Below are 18,589 nucleotides of genomic sequence, written 5' to 3'. Positions count from 1 at the left end.
CCAGCTTACCCTTCCCCCTCCCCATGTCCTCAAGTCCATTCTCTATGTCTGTGTCTTTATTCCTGCTCTGCCCCTAGGTTCCTCAGAACCATTTTTTTTTTTAAGATTCCATATATATGTGTTAGCATATGGTATCTATTTTTCTCTTTCTGACTTACTTCACTCTCTATGACAGACTCTAGGTCCATCCACCTCTCTACAAATAACTCAATTTCATTTCTTTTTATGGCTGAGTACTATTCCATTGTATACATGTGCCACATCTTCTTTATCCATTTATCTGTCGATGGACACTTAGGTTGCTTCAATGTCCTGACTATTGTAAATAGTGCTGCAGTGAACATTGAGTTACGTGTCTCTTTCTGAATTATGGTTTTCTCAGGGTATATGCCCAGTAGTGGGATTGCTGGGTCGTATGGTAGTTCTGTTTTTAGTTTTTTAAGGAACCTCCATACTGGTCTCCATAGTGGCTGTATCAATTTACATTCCCACCAGCAGTGCAAGAGGGTTCCCTTTTCTCCACACCCTCTCCAGCATTTATTGTTTGTAGACTTTCTGATGAGGGAAGTTCGGACAGGTGTGAGGTGATACCTCATTGTAGTTTTGATTTGCATTTCCCTAATGATTAATGATGTTGAGCATCCTTTCATGTGTTTGCTGGCAATCTGTATATCTTCTTTGGAGAAATGTCTATTTAGGTCTTCTGCCCATTTTTGGATTGGGTTGTTTGGTTTTTTGATATTGAGCTGCATGAGCTGCTTGTAAATTTTGGAGATTAATCCTTTGTCAGTTGCTTCATTTGCAAATATTTTCTCCCATTCTGAGGGTTGTCTTTTGGTCTTGTTTATGGTTTCCTTTGCTGTGCAAAAGCTTTTAAGTTACATTAGGTCTCATCTGTTTATTTTTGTTTTTATTTCCATTTCTCTAGGAGGTGGGTCAAAAAGGATCTTGCTGTGATTTATGTCCTAGAGTATTCTGCCTATGTTTTCCTTTAAGAGTTTTATATAGTGTCTGGCCTTACATTTAGGTCTTTAATCCATTTTGAGTTTATTTTTGTGTATGGTGTTAGGGAGTGTTCTAATTTCATTCTTTTACATGTAGCTGTCCAGTTTTCCCAGCACCATTTAATGAAGAGGCTGTCTTTTCTCCATTATATATTCTTGCCTCCTTTATCAAAGATAAGGTGACCATATGTGTGTGGGTTTATCTCTGGGCTTTCTATCCTGTTCCATTGATCTATATTCCTGTTTTTGTGCCAGTACCATACTCTCTTGATTACTGTAGCTTTGTAGTATAGTCTGAAGTCTGGGAGCCTGATTCCTCCAGCTCCGTTTTTCTTTCTCAAGGTTGCTTTGGCTATTCAGGGTCTTCTGTGTTTCCATACAAATTGTGAAATTTTTTGTTTTGGTTCTGTGAAAGATGCCAGTGGTAGTTTGATAAGGATTGCATTGAATCTGTAAATTGCTTTGGGTAGTAGAGTCATTTTCTCAATGTTGATTCTTCCAACCCAAGAACATGGTATATCTCTCCATCTTTTTGTATCATCTTTAATTTCTTTCATCAGTGTCTTATAATTTTCTGCATACAGGTCTTTCGTCTCCTTAGGTAGGTTTATTCCTAGGTATTTTATTCTTTTTGTTGCAGTGGTAAATGGGAGTGTTTCCTTAATTTCTCTTTCATATTTTTCATCATTAATGTATAGGCATGCAAGAGATTTCTGTGCATTAATTTTGTATCCTGCTACTTTACCAAATTCATTCATTAGCTCTAGTAGTTTTCTGGTAGCATCTTTAGGATTCTCTGTGTATAGTATCATGTCATCTGCAAACAGTGACAGCTTTACTTCTTCTTTTCTGATTTGGATTCCTTTTATTTCTTTTTCTTCTCTGATTGCTGTGGTTTAAACTTCCAAAACTATGTTGAATAATAGTATTGAGAGTGGACAACCTTGTCTTATTCCTGATCTTAGGGGAAATGGTTTCAGTTTTTCACCATTGAGAACGATGTTGGCTGTCGGTTTGTCATATATGGTCTTTATTATGTTGAGGTAGGTTCCCTCTATGCCTACTTTCTGGAGGGTTTTTGTCATAAATTCGTGTTGAATTTTGTCGAAAGTTTTCTCTGCATCTATTGAGATGACCATATGGTTTTTCTCCTTCAGTTTGTTAATATGGTGTATCACGTTGATTGTTTTGCGTATATTGAAGAATCCTTGCATTCCTGGGATAAACCCCACTTGATTATGGCGTATGATCCTTTTAATGTGCTTTTGGATTCTGTTTGCTAGTATTTTGTTGAGGATTTTTGCATCTGTGTTCATCAGTGATATTGGCCTGCAGTGTTCTTTCTTTGTGAATGAGCCATTCACTTTTTGTTGGAAGTAGAAAACTGGATTTTAACCTTTCAACTTGCCCCCTTTTATATTTAGATTGGGGAAACTTACTCTGTTTTAGCAATTATTTATTTCTAGAAAGAACATATATGACTTTCTTAGGTTATTTTTCTTAACACTAATTAGATATTAAATAATAATAGCAAATGTAGTAATTGTAGGTAAATCTCGTTACTGGAATTTGATCAATTTGTGAATTTTAAGGAAAATATATGATCATATTTTCCAAAATAACCAACTTTAATATATCTGTTTATTAATTTTTGAGTCAATACAAATTTATTAACCTATTATTATGTTCCTCTTATAAATTATCTTTTTTAAAAATTGAAGTTGTAGTTGATTTATAATATTGTGTTAGCTTCAGGGGTACAGCAAACTGATTCAGTTATACATATATTGATATTTTTAAAGATTATTTTCTAATATAGGTTATTACAAGATATTGAATATAGTTCTCTATTCTATAGAGTGAATCTCTCATAAAGCGTCTTAAATTGCTCCAATGTAAAATAAATACAGAGAAAATTTTGAAAAGCAGTTACTCTCAGTATAAAATATCATGTACTTATTTATGCACTTCTGTTCCCTATGAATGCTTGTGTTCCATATATTTTCAAAGGAACTTTACTAAGCACAGTGTTCACGAATTATGGGGGTTCGTTTCTTTCATCTTAGGGTGAGTATATTGTAGTAGGAATGTACTTATTCAGAATTCCCTCTGTTCTGCATCACAGTTGAAAACCCCGTTCAGGCATATCTAATTCCACAGTGATGATGTAAGTACATTTTTTAGAGTCCAGTTGTGTGTGTTTGCTAGAAATAATATGTGCTGGCCGTGTCACCAGCACCTTTTTAGTTCCATGGTTTGCATGATAACAGGGACGTAGGTCATTCACGCAGCTGGGTTTGGTGTCTTCTTTTCCAGGCAAAGAATAGGTAAGACCACAATTAATTCACTATTGTCTTGACCAGAACAAACCCTGCCTGTCTTAGGTTGGAATTCTTTGGGATTGCAGACTCTTGCATTTCTGTGTGGTTTGCAATAGTTGTTGAGCTTCCTGAGTCCGGTCCACAAGTGGAATAGGTAAAAGGAAAATTCTGACAACAGGGTATAGTGTTTCCTGTATGGAACAGGAGCTAAGAGACTGTCTACTAACAGGCAGTTAAACTTGACCTATCACCCTGCGAAAAATAGACAGCCCGTGCTCAAGCAATGACACAGCTTAGGTACTTATGAAAGTACATATTCAAATAGTAGTAGTAGTAGTACTATTTTCTTTCTTTTTTTTTTTTTTTTTTTTGCGGTACGCGGGCCTCTCACTGCTGGGGCCCCTCCCATTGCGGAGCACAGGCTCCGGACGCGCAGGCTCAGCGGCCATGGCGCACGGGCCCAGCCGCTCCGCGGCATGTGGGATCCTCCCGGACCGGGGCACGAACCCACGTCCCCTGCATCGGCAGGCGGACTCTCAACCACCGCGCCACCAGGGAAGCCCGGTAGTAGTACTATGTTAAACTGGGGGCTAAGTTAGCAGGATTGGTTGCAGTCATGCCACGGTCTTTCTCTTCATCGTTTTAGTTTCTCTCATACTTTACCTGGAAATTAAATGATACTTTTCTTGGGTGTAAAACACACACACAGTAACGGGATAGAAAACATGTATAAGACATGGTTCGTGAGTACGTGTTAGAGGAATTGAGTTTGCGTAGACAAAAGGGTAAAAACTAGAGAGAGGTATATCTTCCCTAAAGCATGGCTCAGGAGGGACACAGATTCCTGGCTGATTCTGTATTAATTCTATTTGTTGGTATTTTTATAAATGGCCGACCTAGGCACTTTTCTCTTAACAGCTTAAGGGGAGTGGCAGCAGCAGTGTATCTCCCGGGTGGAACCGTTTGCAGGGAGGTTACGAGTCATGCGTTTTAACTTACTCTGTGAGCGGCTTGGAGGACAGGTGAGGGCAAAGCTTAGCTGCTGGGGATGATTGCATCTTTGTGGGCCACTTCTTCCAAGCTGAGGCTTGGCTACAAATGTTAATGCTTCGGGTGGTTTTCCTCCTCCTGAAAAGCATTGTAAATTGCATAACCTCAAGGTAGATTTCTAGAATAACAAATGAGCACAGCGGACGCCTCGTTCTCCATTGGGGTGGTTGTTGAAAGCTCAGTTCTGTCTTGAGGCTCTCAGAGGAGCGTGGTTGAGCTATCCAGAAGGAGAGCAAAGAGAAAATTCCCGTACCTCCTTTCTCTGGCTCCTCAAGGTCTGTAGTATGTGAGATGGGGATCCAAGGCAGCCGGACGCTGAGCTGAGCAGAGCAGCAGCTGAGACCGTGGTCCCTAAAGAAGATAAAGAATATTTTAAAATTTCTGGATGAAATAACGCGTATACCCTAAAACCAGTTCCCACATGCGCTTGCAGCAGCCCTGAATATCAGAATAACATAAGAGCTAGAAAACAAGATACTGATTTTATTACACCAGAATGAACGCACCTGAGTCACAAACTCTCTATTCTCTTTGAGAAAAACATATAATGAGTCAAAACTCATGTGTTACTTAAGAGAATAACTCTTAGGCAAGAGGGAGGCTCGACTCTCTAGAAATAGAACAGAAGTCATGACTCAACACATTCATGGAATTAAGTAATGAGTGTCAGAAGAAGGAAAAAAATGGCAAGTAGCTGGGTTTGGGGAAAAGGGAATCATGTGGGAGGGGTTGTAAACGGGATGCACACTTTTAAGCAAGTATATCCCAGGGTGACAGTGGCCTCCAGCTGTTTGCCTCTGGGAAGTAACCAAGAGTTGATGCAAACGAATGCAGTTTCCACGGCAGGAGAAATGAATCTGCCCACCAAGACAAAGAAGCAATAGTCTGAAAGAGAATTCTTTTGCATCCCCGCTTTGAATTTGACTTTTGATGGCTAACTTCACCGCTTATTTCCAAATCCCTCTGAACATTTGCCTGGCATGGGGTTTGTAGGGTGCGTTCCTCTGGTAGAAGCATGCATAGAAGACTGAAGCACATACACAGAAAGCACGCTGCACCTGACTGATGCGCACCCGTCACGTGCTCAGCACAGTGAGATGTAGCTTCAGGTGAAGACGGATGTGACACCGTCCCCGCCTTCCGACAGGGCAGCCACAAATAAGCTCGGGACAAAAGCTGCCAGTACTAGGGCCTGATATTTGACAACGTGCTAACGTCCTCTTGCTTCCTTTTCTTTCACCCACTGAATGAAAGAATAGCAGCAGATCACACCCAAGATCCTTTTCCAGCTCTGAGATTCTGTGATCATCCGGGGCCACACAGGTGCTAGAACTAGAAGGAAGCCGTGGCCTTGGGTTGGAACTCAAAGCTGTGTAGCATCTGGGTAGAGAGAGGGAAGCGAGGAGCTCATTCTGTGGGTAAGAATACGAGCAGAGAGCTAAGAACTGTTGATGTGTGAGATCCTCAGACAGCCTCAGTTCAACAGAGAACGTTCAGCGAGAGGTAAAAAGCCGTCAAGACTGACACACGCATGTTTTCCAGATCTCACGTGGCCTCAGATGACACGTCAACGGGTTAATCCTTGATATGTAGGAATAGGCAGGAAGCGATGCAGCGCAGAGAGCAATTAAAGCTCCCAGCCCTGCAGGATTCAGAAAGCAGGATGATGTAGAAATGTGGTTTCCTATGTAGTGTTCAGATTGTCTATGAGCTTTAAAAGGAGACACGCTATCTACCACTGATTAGGAGAGAAATATATGGGGAAAAGGATGAGGGGGGGACGCCTTATACAGACAGAGACAAGAAATTTAGAAATAGATGAAGAAGGTAGAGGTGCACTTTTGGAAGAGGAGAGGGTACCAGTAGAATCACAATATTTAATGTGTCGTGTATCGGCTGAACCCGTACAGGTTCGGAAAGACGTTACACCAAAAGCAACCACGAGAACAAGCAGGGGATATTTGTACCCTGCAAACCACAGGAACATGACAGGAAGACAGGGAGTTTGGTCGGATGGAGCAAACAGAATAACAAAGACAAAACATGCGTTAGTCTCAGGGGCTTGGGTTTTGGTCCACCTGGCTCTGCCCTGGGGGGGCAGGGGGTGGGATCCAGATAGGATTAAGGTGGAAAATGCAGTTTCTCTAACCTTGCATACTTAGCCACATTTTAGCCACTGAAACATACCTGTTGCATCTCTGATCTGCATATGAGGGATATTTGGATAATCCTTCCTTTGCATGGTGCACACAGTTCTCACCAGACAGGAAAAACTGAGTTTTGATATCACGAAGACACCTGCCAAAGTGACTCCTAAAGGCTGAGATGGCTGTTTCCTCCTTACTCAGCGTCAGGGTGTCTCCACCTCGGCACTACTGACTTTCCGGGTCGGATGCCAGTTTCCTTGGGGGGCTGTCCTGGGCACTGTAAGATGTTCAGCAGCGTCCCTGGCCTCCACTCCCTAGAAGCCAGTGACCACCTTCCCGTTCAGACAGTGGAAACTGTCTCTAGACATTGTCAAAGTCCCCTGGGGAGGGGTGCCCAGTTACTGCTGGGTTCCCCCTTAGCTGCTAAGCACAGCCAGACACCTTACATTTGTATGAATGAAAGAATGAATAACCTGTTTTCCCTCCTAATGGTGACAATAAGCTTTAAATGCCAGGCTCCCTTCACCCCCACCCCCCCGTCTGTCCCCCATGACTTTATAAACACAGAGATAATTCGAGAAGAGTCTAGGCGTTACATTTTCTACTAGGTGGCCTTGTTTATGCAAGCAAAGCCCTACCCCTTCCATCAATATTTTGGGACATAAAATTGCAGAAGAAATAGGGTGTTGACAAGTTGCCGTTCATTTCCCTTGTTTATAAACACCACTTTGATAAACAGTGTTAAGTCTCTGAAAGACTTGCTTTCCCCATCCTGTAAGGTTCTTCCAAGAAGGTTCGTTTCAGAGTGGGTTCGGGGACTGTTTCGGGGGGACAGCCTTCCCTCCGAGCCTCTCAGGCGGTTTCTCACACCCATGACGCACCAGCCCAGGAATGCTTTCAGGAGCCAAGCAGAGGCCTGTGCCTTTTCTCTTTCTGGCACCAAGACGCGCGAAACCCGAGCGGGCGCGCCCAGATGGCTTTCCGGGCTGTGGGAAAGCTTCCGTGAATGGGCTCATTCAAGGGCATCCATGAAAACGAGGGCACTTTGCAACCGGCAGGGCGTTCAAAGGATCCCACGGGGCGTTCTTGGCCAGGAAAAGGAGGAAGAGGTCTGAAAGCCCGAGGATCCCCCTGCTCGCAGGGAGGCCTGGAAAGCTGCACGCTCTCCTCTGCCTTGAAAGTAAAGCGGTTCAGGATCCTTCAAACGCCGGACAGCACAGCACATCACTTCGCCAAACGTGATCCTTGAAGCCCAGGCGCCTCTGCTCCCGGGCGCGGCCTTCTGTGTCTGCGCATCCCTGGAAGGTGCGCTGCTATTCGCGCATTTACGCACGTGCTCCGTAAACCACGTCCCCCCCATCAGTAGGGATCGGACGTGCAACGATGGTGCGCTGTCTGCTCTGTGCCGGGCGGGGGCTTGGGGGGAGTGGCTGTGAAAATGCTTCCAGAGCTAGGGTCCTCTGCATAGAGGAGCGAATGAATGGGATTAAAGGGGTTTTGATTTACATCTTGAACGTGGAATTCCTTTCTCTTTCAGAGATGATGAGCTGTGTGGTCCTCAGTCCTCCCCTTTAAAGAGGAAGATGGGGGATGCTACCGAAGCCCTTCGTCCTCCGTGCCACTGAGGTTCGTTAGCGTTCGTAAAAGGCTGTAGGGTTGGGTGCCCTCCCAACTTCTCCCCGCCCTGAAGCTGGATGGAAACATCTGGCACCCCAAATCCTGCTCGCGGGCCTTGCTTCTGTCGCCCCTTTGATCCCTGGACCCTTCATGGGCTTAAATGTCATTCGCACATTTCTGATTACGGCGGGGGACTCCCACCCTCCCCAGCATCCCGTCACCCCTGCCTCCTCCTGGACTCTCTTAAATCTCATCAGGCATCTTGCTCTGCGGCCTAGGAGGGCCCCTTCGGATGCGCGCGTGCCGGTCTCGGTGAACGCCTTCTCACGCGCACGTGCCTATTAGTGTTTGCTCCTCTTGGTGGAGACGGTTGGAAACCTTCCATGCTCACCAGACCATTCGTCTCCTCCCAACAGGAGAAGATCCCCAGAGTAGGCAGACTCCCCCGTTGTGAAGTCTGGACACCAACAGGGTTTCCAGGGGCAATGGGCTGCCACAGTTTTGAGGACAGAGGACCACGGGAGGCCCTTGGCCTTGGGGCAGATGTGTTCAGGGGCTTGAGGTTGGTAGCTCCACCCGATGCAACCGCACCACTATTGGAGTACTCCAGATTGCCTCTGGGAAAGACTGCCACTTCCTGTAGTCCCTTGAGACTTGTATTTGTGGGGAATCCCACATAAGAATTCTGTGCACAGCAGAGAAAGGTAAGAAGAGGCATTACTCGTAAGGCACGTACAAGAGCACCATGGATGTGATGCAGTTTGACAGCCCAGGGTTCCGTTTTCATAATTCTGTGTCTGTTGCATGTGGTACATATCCCAAACCTACGGCAGAGGGAGGCTGCAGCCCTACGTGCAGACCCCTCTCCTAGGTAAGCTAGGCTTCCCTCACAACTGTAAAGCAAAGAAACGCTAAGACAAATGCGAAGGATTTGACTTCTGGGAAGCATCCTGCTTTTTCTTACAATTGTATTATTCGCATATGAGATAAAGTAAGTTAGTTGCAGGGTTTTTTTTTTTAAGAGCAGGGTGGTGTAAAAATCAATAAACAACTGCTGGATCAATAACTTTCTGAAGGAGACCAGCTGACAGATCGGTATCTGCACGAGATCTCTTCTTAAATGTCGAGTGACCAGTTAATTTTCCTGAGCTTGTTGTTAGTTTCAAGCTTCAGGAAAGCCCCCCTTTGGAGCATCTTTGTGTGCACCTGTGCACTGTAAGAGCTTTGCCCGAAATGCACGAAGCCCAGATCTCCCTGGGCTTTCCTAGCAGCCTGGGTTCTATTGAAGTTTGGCCACGGCAAGCTGGTTTTTCTGGAAAGCCTTGAGTGGTTAAGTGAAGAGAGTCTGCTCTGCTAACAGGTGCCGAGAAAAAGATTAGATACAAAAAGGTCACTGGTGACCAAGAGGGGCGAACGCTTGCTTAATTTTTAATAGACACCATGCCTCCAAATCGTAGCTGCTTTCCACCACTGCGTAATTCCTGAGACATGGATTGAATAAACGGATGATTTCAGCAGACCGAACAATGGCACCAAAAAGAATACTCCTTTTGTTATTGGTGAGCATGGCTTCAAGATTATAGAATGATGGGGTCTCAAAAGGATAGAAAGAAAAACTATGACCGAATTATTTTTAGATTAGACCCAATTTCTAGGTATTTAGTGAGATGCCAAAATAATTTTTTAGATGTTTCTGCTCAGGCACCATTTCTGCTTTCCATAGGCATTTCTTTGGAAGCCGGAAGCTAAAAGAAATCTTACCGAATAACTGATGCATCCAGAAGGAGCCTGGGGGCCGGTGGGTGGGGGGGTGGGTGGGAGGACTGGAAAGGAAATATTCCAACCTTTATGTTCAGTTACACACCATTACATCCACCATTATCTTAAAAGGCTAATCAGCCATGTTTAAAAATTAAAATTGTTAAAAGTAAAATAGGTTGATAAATACAGAGGGAATGCAGAGTTGGCCACATCGCATACGGCTTAAGGATGAAGCAGGCTGCTAAGGGGCTCCCGAAATTAGGGCTGGTGGGTGTAAGTAAAATGATGACATACGTTGCCACGTGCACCACCCGGTACAGAGGTGTGTGGGTCTCTTCCAAAAAGTGAATGTTACTGAAAAGGAAGCAGCAACAGCGACAAGAAAATGACGGGGAACCAGTGGCGTTAAAAAGCCTCAGGAGGGGTGACAACCTGCAATATATAAGCCTTTTCTATTGGATTAATCTGTATGACATTCCCCAGCCCTGTCTCAGAATCCGTGGAGCAGGTGCATCTGAGTTCACGCCTGGTGGACAAGGGCACAGGTGCAGGGGGGGTGCTCCCAATGGACGGAGATGCAGGTACGCAAGCAGAGTAGGAAGAGAGGGGATGCCCTGTCTGTGGAACTCCAAGTGGGTCCCCGTGGCTCAGTACCACCTCTCACACGTGGGAGGCCCAGGCTGACAGCCACTCTGTAATTCTTATGAGACAGTGCGTTCAGGCCATGACCTTGCCCTCGGTTCAGTTGCCCCAGCCTAACATGGAAATCGCCGTCCCATCCAAGGGAGGTATTTCTCGGGCCCTGCAGCAGTAGCAAGACGTGAGAATACAGGCTTTACTGAAAAGCACGGCAGCGAAACAAAATTAACACTCAGGGCACACGTTGTGTGCCCTTGAGTTTTGGGTGGTCCTGTCTTAAGGAGCCTGCCATGCAGACCTAGAAACAGTGCCGTTTAGAGAAATGTTTATACCAGGGGTGAGATTCTGATCTCTGCTGATTGGGTATTATTATTGAATGGCTGCTAACAGTAGGAGAGATTCAGCGCCCTTAAATGGTTACCAGGGAATGGGTCTTATCCATCACAACATGAATCAGCCCGTTGACAGGCACGTACTGTGTACCTTTCAGCTGCGGAAGGCTTTGCAGAGGGTGGGGTGTACAAGGAAGCAGAACCCAGGGACCCTGCCACGCAGGAACCTGCAAGGAGCACACGAGGATGAGATGAACACACACTAAAAGGCTCAAGGACGCTGCAGGTAAAAGTTCAAATCCTGTGTTGGGTGTTGCGTACAAAAGCCCTGAGCTCATTACTTTAACAGCGTTTATGAAGATTTGGATGGGTGACTGACCTCTTATGCTTTGAAGGGGGACAGCTTTCGTTTCAGGATGGGACTTCTGGTTTTCTGAAGGATGGGGGAGCCTTGAGATTTCATAAGGTGAGGCAGAATATATAGGGGAGTTGATGCAGGGATTAAAAGTGGAGTGGTGGGGCTGGAGGTGACGAAGCACGGGGCATCTTTGGGGAAGTGACAGTGCCTTGGTTAGACAGAAGCCAGAGATGGGTGTGCCCCAGGGCCAGAGAACCAGGAACATTGTTGCTGTAACTCCCAGTGCAGGAGAAGACGGACGTCCCGGCTCACGCAGTTGGGAAGAGAGCAAAGTCAACCTTCCTCTGCCTTTGGTTCCACGCAGACTCTCCATCGGTGCCTTTTATTCCTCCAGCACTTGTCTAGGCTTTAAACTACGTGGTATTTTAGTACCACCATCACCTCTTTCTTACTTTCTCCTTTACAGATGAGCAGACTCATATAGGGGCACAGATAGTAATGGATAAACAGAATTTGGTCTTCTCACGCGGACCTCTTCCTATTACACGACGCTCATTATATCATAGGGGTTCCTGTGAGCCCTGAAATTACATGTCTGTATTTACATTTCTTTTTTTTTCATTGAAGTATAGTTGATTTACAGTGTTGTGTTAATTACTGCTGTAAAGCAAAGTGACTCAGTTATATACATATGTATTCTTTTTCATATCCTTTTCCATTAGGGTTTATCACAGGATAATGAATATAGTTCCCTGTGCTCTACGGTAGGACCTTGTTGCTTATCCATTGTATATGGAATAGTTTGCATCTACTAACCCCAAACTCCCAGTCCTTCCCTCCCCTACCCCACAACCCCCTTGGCAACCAGAAGTCTGTTCTCTATGTCTGTGATTCTGTTTCTGTTTCATAGATATGTTCATTTGTGTCCTATTTTGGCTTCCACATATAAGTGATATCCTATGGCATTTGTCTTTCTCTTTCTGACTTGCTTCACTTAGTATGATCATCTCTAGGTCCATCCATGTTGTTGCAAATGGCAATATTTCATTTTTTATGGCTGAGTAATATTCCATTGTATGTATGTACCACAGCTTCTTTATCCATTCACCTGTTGATGGACATTTAGGTTGCTTCCATGTTTCGGCTATTGTGAATAGTGCTGCTGTGAATATAGGGGCGCATGGATCTTTCTGAATCATGGTTTTCTCCAGATATATGCCCAGGAGTGGGATTGCTGGATCATATGGTAGCTCTATTTTTACTTTTTTTAAGGAACCTCCATGCTGTTCTCCATAGTGGCTGCACCAACTTACATTCCCACCAACAGTGCAAGAGGGCTCCCTTTTCTCCACACCCTCTCCAGCATTTATTGTTTGTAGACTTTTTAACGATGGCCATTCTGACCAGTGTGAGGTGCTACCTCGTTGTAGTTTTGATTTGCGTTTCTCTAATAATTAGCGATGTTGAGCATCTTTCATGTGCTTCTTGGCCATCTGTATCTCTTCTTTGGAGAAATGTCTATTTAGGTCTTCTGCCCATATTTTGATTGGGTTGTTTGTGGGGGTGTTTTGTTGTTGTTGTTATGTCTGCATGTAGAGCACAGTGCTAAGACGTAGTATACCTGGAATAAACAACCGCTATAGAAACAATTATCAGTTCAGATCAAAGTGCTGTTAACGTTCAGCAAAGCAGCAGTTCTGTACAAAGGAGTAAAGAATTTTGTGGGTGATGAACCTTCATGGAGTCTCTGTTCGTACAGATTTCAGTTCAGACTGGCCACATGTGTTACCTAGAAGCCAAACATATGTGTCTTTTCTAGAAATGATGTCTTGCTTAAACCCTTTCATGATTGTCTGTGCACACTCTCTCAGGGGGTTAAAGTGTTGGGTGAGGGAAGATGTTTCGGCAACAGACATATGTGAATGTTTGAAAATCAGAGCCCCCGAAATAGAGGGAACTTTCTCGGCAAGCACTCTGAGGAATGCGTAGCTGTGCTTTAAAGCACACAGGGGACGCAGACGGCTCCCGAGTGATTAGAAATCGTCCTCCCGTTACCCGTCACCCTGTTTAGAAGGTTATTAGGTGCTCACTTCGGCAGTGCATGTGCTAAAATTGGAAGGATACAGAGGAGATTAGCATGGCCCCTGCGCAAGGATGACACACAAATTCGTGAAGCGTTCCATATTTTTTAAATAAAGATTCTGAATGCAAAAAAATAAATAAATGCTTAGAGGCAAAAAAAAAAAAAGGGGAAAGTTATTAGGCTGATACCTTAATAAGAATTGTGTAAATAGTATTAGGAGAATGACAGATGGTTTCCTCCAGAAGATTAACTTCTCTGCAGCTAAACCACTTTACTAGTAATTATTTGAGAAATTATCTCTGGAGCAGAACACAAGTGAAACTCTTTAAGTTACAAAATGTGTTTTATAGACTCTAGAGAAAAAGCACATTCACATATTTGGGGATTTCTTTTGTAATCCTTCAATGACATGGGCCCTACTGTACAAACGCTCAAAATAATACTTTATTTTATTTTTTTATTTTTATTTTTTTTTGCTGTACGCGGGCCTCTCACTGTTGTGGCCTCCCCCGTTACGGAGCATAGGCTCCAGATGCGCAGGCTCAGCGGCCATGGCTCACGGGCCCAGCCGCTCCGCAGCACGTGGGATCTTCCCGGACTGGGGCACAAACCCATGTTCCCTGCATCGGCAGGTGGACTCTCAACCACTGCGCCACCAGGGAAGCCCTCAAAATAATATTTGACCTGGGTGTAATATTCATCCCGCTCCTTGCAGGTTCTGTAGAATATCCTTTGATGCCCATTTTGAATTAAATATGTATAAATGTAAGGCAGTGTTCTGCAAACTTCTTCTTAAAGTAAATATTTTAGTATTTTAAAATCCTAAATATTTTAAAAGTAAATATTTTAGACATTCAACTTGGTGAACCAAGATGCAAAGTTGAGGCAATTAACACAGGCATATATACAACCATTTAAAATGTAACCATTTGGGGCTTCCCTGGTGGTGCAGTGGTTGAGAGTCCGCCTGCCGATGCAGGGGACATGGGTTCGTGCCCCGGTCCGGGAGGATCCCACATGCCGCGGAGCGGCTGGGCCTGTGAGCCATGGCCGCTGAGCCTGCGCGTCCGGAGCCTGTGCTCCACAATGGGAGAGGCCACGACAGTGTGAGACCCACATACTGCAAAAAAAAAAAAAAAAAAGTAACCATTTGGAAATGTTCAGACCATTCTTAACTCACCAACCCTTAAAACACACAGATACAAGCAGCTGGCCAGATTTGGCACACTGGTTGTAGTTTGCTAAGACCTATTTTTAAAGTATCAAAAACGGTCTAAAATATGTCATTAGTAGTGATTTTAATTGTAATGATAGCATCCATAATCACAGTCACTGAAAGCCACGTGTTAAAGCTTATGGAATCATTTCACTTGCGTTACCTTGTGTGATTCAGCCGCCTCCCCGCCTCCCAACTATCATTCTAAGTGCTTTTCCATTGGGAGCTTTGGGGTGGGAACCGATTTGATTAAACTCAATGAGGACAGAATCATCTTTTGTCTGAGATGTTCATAAAAGGCACATGATTTGTGGGATCAGCTGGCACGGGCATGATGTCCAAGCAGCCCCGTGCACTGTCTTCTTGACATTGCCCTCGACAAGACAGGATTTAGAGAAAAACAGCAAGCAATATACAATACCACGTAATCCTCAGAAGGAGTTTCAAGGATAAAAGATGTGTGGCCAGGTTTCCAGTGTGAACGCTAGACTTTCCCTGATTGGCATTGATGATCCTCTACCGAGTAGCAGGTTTTAAAGAGTGCTGAACAGGTACATCTTATATCACAGACACTCCTGTGCATTTTTTGGAAGCCCCAAGCAAAGCACGCCCAAACTTTTCTTGCAGAAATCATCCTCATGTGTGAGACAGTCGACATCGTCAAATTAAGTATTGAGTATCAAAGAAAAGAAAAAGTAGGTCAGGAAACAGTTGCCCTGCAGAACCTCAAAATTGATGTTATAGAGAAAAATAATGGACGAGATGTCCAGTGTCATCTCATCAAAGTGCCAGGAGACGGGAGATCAGTAAAGGTCATGGCAGAAGACGCATCACTGGTTTCTGGACGTTGAAGGTGGAGCAAGTTTTAACCCCAAGGTCGGAAGATCCGGATCTCCGGCCTCTTCACCCACCAGCGATCTTCGTATGGTTGTTAACCTGTTTTCCCCTCTACTCCACACCCAGGAGTTTGAAATTGGACCGGAAGAGCTCTAAGATTCTGGCCAGGTGTAACCATCGCTATGATGCCTATCTTTTCTCCAACTCCTGCTTTTAGAAATTAGCACACAAATGACTCGATTCCCATTACCTGGTCTGTACTTCTTGAAATAGCAGCACTGTAACTATTCCATAGAAAATATCTTGAAAAGACATGATCATTATGGGATGTGATGAAGGTGCTAACTATTGTTACAATGGCGACCATATTACAGTACAGAAATATATCAAAAGAACATGTTGTACACCTTAAGTGTTCACAGTGTTACAGGGCAATATATTTCAGTAAGGAAAACGCTCTTGGAAAATATCTTAGCGAGGGCCTGCTTCTTTGTGTGTGACCCGTACAAACTTGACCAACATAAACCATGAGGATGCTGGAATGACCAATGGAAATCACTTCTTCAGGCGATATCATTTCTTCTTTTGCTCACCTATGCTATCTTTGTACAATGAGAGTGCGCTGATCAGTTTTAAAGGGAGTTAAAATATTTCAAATTGCGGTAAAATACACCTAACATACAAGTTAACCATTGTAACTGTTTTGAAGTGTACGGTTCGGTGGCGTTAAGTACGTTCCCACTGTTGTGCAAGCATCCCCACCATCCGTCTCCAGAACTCTCATCTCACTCAACTGAAACTCGGGCCCCATGAAACACTACCTCCCCATTCTCCCTCCCAGGCCCCGGCACCCACCGTTCTACTTTCTGCCTCTATGATTTTGACTACTTTTGGCACCTCGTGTAAATGGAATCATACCACTGTGTCCTTTTGTGACTGTCTTATTACTCAAGGTTAGCCAAGGGAATTTTGTAAAGCTTGTTTCACAAGGCATAGAATTATAGACTACAATAACCCCAATTTAGAAACCTTTAGAACAAGGTTGGGGAGAATTTATTTTTCTAAAATCCAGTGATGGGTTCCTAGTTGTGCAAAGATGAACAACGTAATTAAGATGCACACATTCCTCCTTCAAATGGTGTCTACTTCCTGTAAAAAAAAAAAAAAAAAAAAAAGGTGGGGATGGATGTCACAGTGTAGTCTGGGGATTTGATGAGGAATTCAGTACTGAGAGGGAATGCTTTCCAATTAAAAAAACTAGGGCACAGGGTAATAACAAATAAAAACGATTTAAAAGTACTTTGGAAACATACCCTGATCTATCTGTGTAATGTGATCATGGTGAGCTTGGTGTTTCTGGAGCAGTTGCTTCCAGTAATAGCCACATGCGCTCAGTCCAGAGCAACGGCATAACGTGCTCTTAATGTCGGCATCTTCTTAAACGGTCGTCCCATTTTTGTCCTCATGTCATAGGAAAAGCCTTACTAGGCGTGCTATTTAGGAAAGATACGAAACAGCTAGAGTTTAACGGCATCGTGAAGGGATAGTCTTTCCTGAACTTAAGACACAGAAAGAACCAAGTATTTTAATTGGTTAATTTGAATATGCAGATGATTCATAGTTCTAAAAATAAAATCTACCATCAACAAAGAGAAAAGCCAAGAATCTGTGAAGACTGTTCACCCCAAATGTTTATGATGACTGTCAAGGATATATTATAATACACTCATATATATAAGAATATACGTATATTATATGTCTGTGACACACAATTGACTTGAAGACCAAAGCAGGGAATAGAGGCTAGGGACATCACATCATCCTAAAAACATCCCGCTAAAAATCCATAATAATCTGGTGAAACTTGCATTCTAATGCTGACGACAGTCTTCACATACCTAAAGCTTAAAATGACAGTAAATTAATATACGTGTTTGTAAGAGTTTATAAAAGTACACGCACGCACAGATAACGACAGATCAAAAAGAAGAGGGAAAAAACCTCCACAGAAAACAGGAAATGCATAGCACTCAGAAGACAAAAACCTGAATGGCAGGAACATTCCATGTGCATTACTATGGACAGGGAAACCCAAGTTAAAACATGAATAAGACTCCCTCAAGTTGGGCAGAAATTTAAGTCAGATAGTCTCAAGCACCGAGGAAATCGTGAAGCAGAAATGGATCTCCATACTGTTACAGGGCGTGTGGACTGACCAAACCACTTTGGGAAGACTTCTCGAAGCATCAGTTGAGTTGAAGATGCACTCAGCTCTCCAGCCAGCTGTCTACTCCACAGAAGCTCAGGTCATGTGCACAGAGTATGGACAAGAATGTTCACAGTAACTTGCTCGTCATAATGAAAAATTAGAAACTACCCACGATGGAATAATTATAAGTAAAATAAATAAACTGTAGTTATAGGTATCAGTTTAATGAGTCTCAAGTTGAATGATGAATAAAAGAAGTGACCTTCAGCATGATACCATTTGCTTACGTTTTAAAAATGAATAGATAGGTGGTAGATAGATAGATGATGGATAGATGCAGGTAGGTATGTTGAGACTTATAGATGAGAGATGAGATAGATGATTGAGATAGATGATAGATAGATGACAGGTAGATGGATAGATATAGGGAAGGAGAGAAACAGGAAGAAAGAAAAGAGAAGGAAGGAAGGAAGGTGGTTGGATAGACATGTACATGATGGATGGATAGATGTAGGTAGGTAGGTAGATCAGATAGATAGAACTAGACGATAGGGGCTTCCCTGGTGGCGCAGTGGTTGAGAGTCCGTCTGCCGATGCAGGGGACGCGGGTTCGTGCCCCGGTCCGGGAGGATCCCACATGCCGCGGGGCGGCTGGGCCCGTGAGCCATGGCAGCTGAGCCTGTGCGTCCGGAGCCTGTGCTCTGCAACGAGAGAGGCCACGGCAGTGAGAGGCCCGCGTAGCGCAAAAAAAAAAAGAACTAGATGATAGATGAGATAGATGATTGAGATAGATGATAGATAGATGGGTAGATATATGGAAGGGAGGAAGGAAGGAAAGAAGGAAGGAGAGATGGATGGATGGATAGATAGATATAAATAGATGATTAGATAGATGGTAGGTGGATAGATACATGGAAGGAAAGAAAGAAACAAAAATGAATAGATAAATACTGATAGAAAGGTAGACACATATGTATTAGAATGATAAGACAATTCAGGGATCCAGGACACTGTG

General features: G+C 43.8%; 1 protein-coding gene across 9 annotated transcripts in view; it reads left to right on the top strand.

Annotated features, from left to right (window-relative positions):
- The window catches only part of NLGN4X (neuroligin 4 X-linked), a 921,956-nt gene that overhangs the window by 449,389 nt on the left and 453,978 nt on the right, over nucleotides 1–18,589 (top strand). For 8 of the 9 annotated variants that reach the window (XM_079910741.1, XM_079910740.1, XM_079910739.1 and 5 more), the window contains 2 exons: nucleotides 8,060–8,148; nucleotides 11,030–11,157. The gene's annotated coding sequence lies outside the window, so the exon portion shown is untranslated. Of the gene's footprint in view, nucleotides 1–8,059; nucleotides 8,149–10,436; nucleotides 10,482–11,029; nucleotides 11,158–18,589 lie in introns of those variants that run through there. The other variant, XM_079910744.1, reaches the window with a different exon arrangement.

The sequence above is a fragment of the Stenella coeruleoalba genome (assembly GCF_951394435.1).
Source record: "Stenella coeruleoalba genome assembly, chromosome: X".
Lineage (NCBI taxonomy): Eukaryota > Metazoa > Chordata > Mammalia > Artiodactyla > Delphinidae > Stenella > Stenella coeruleoalba.
This window is presented reverse-complemented; position numbering and strand designations above follow the sequence as displayed.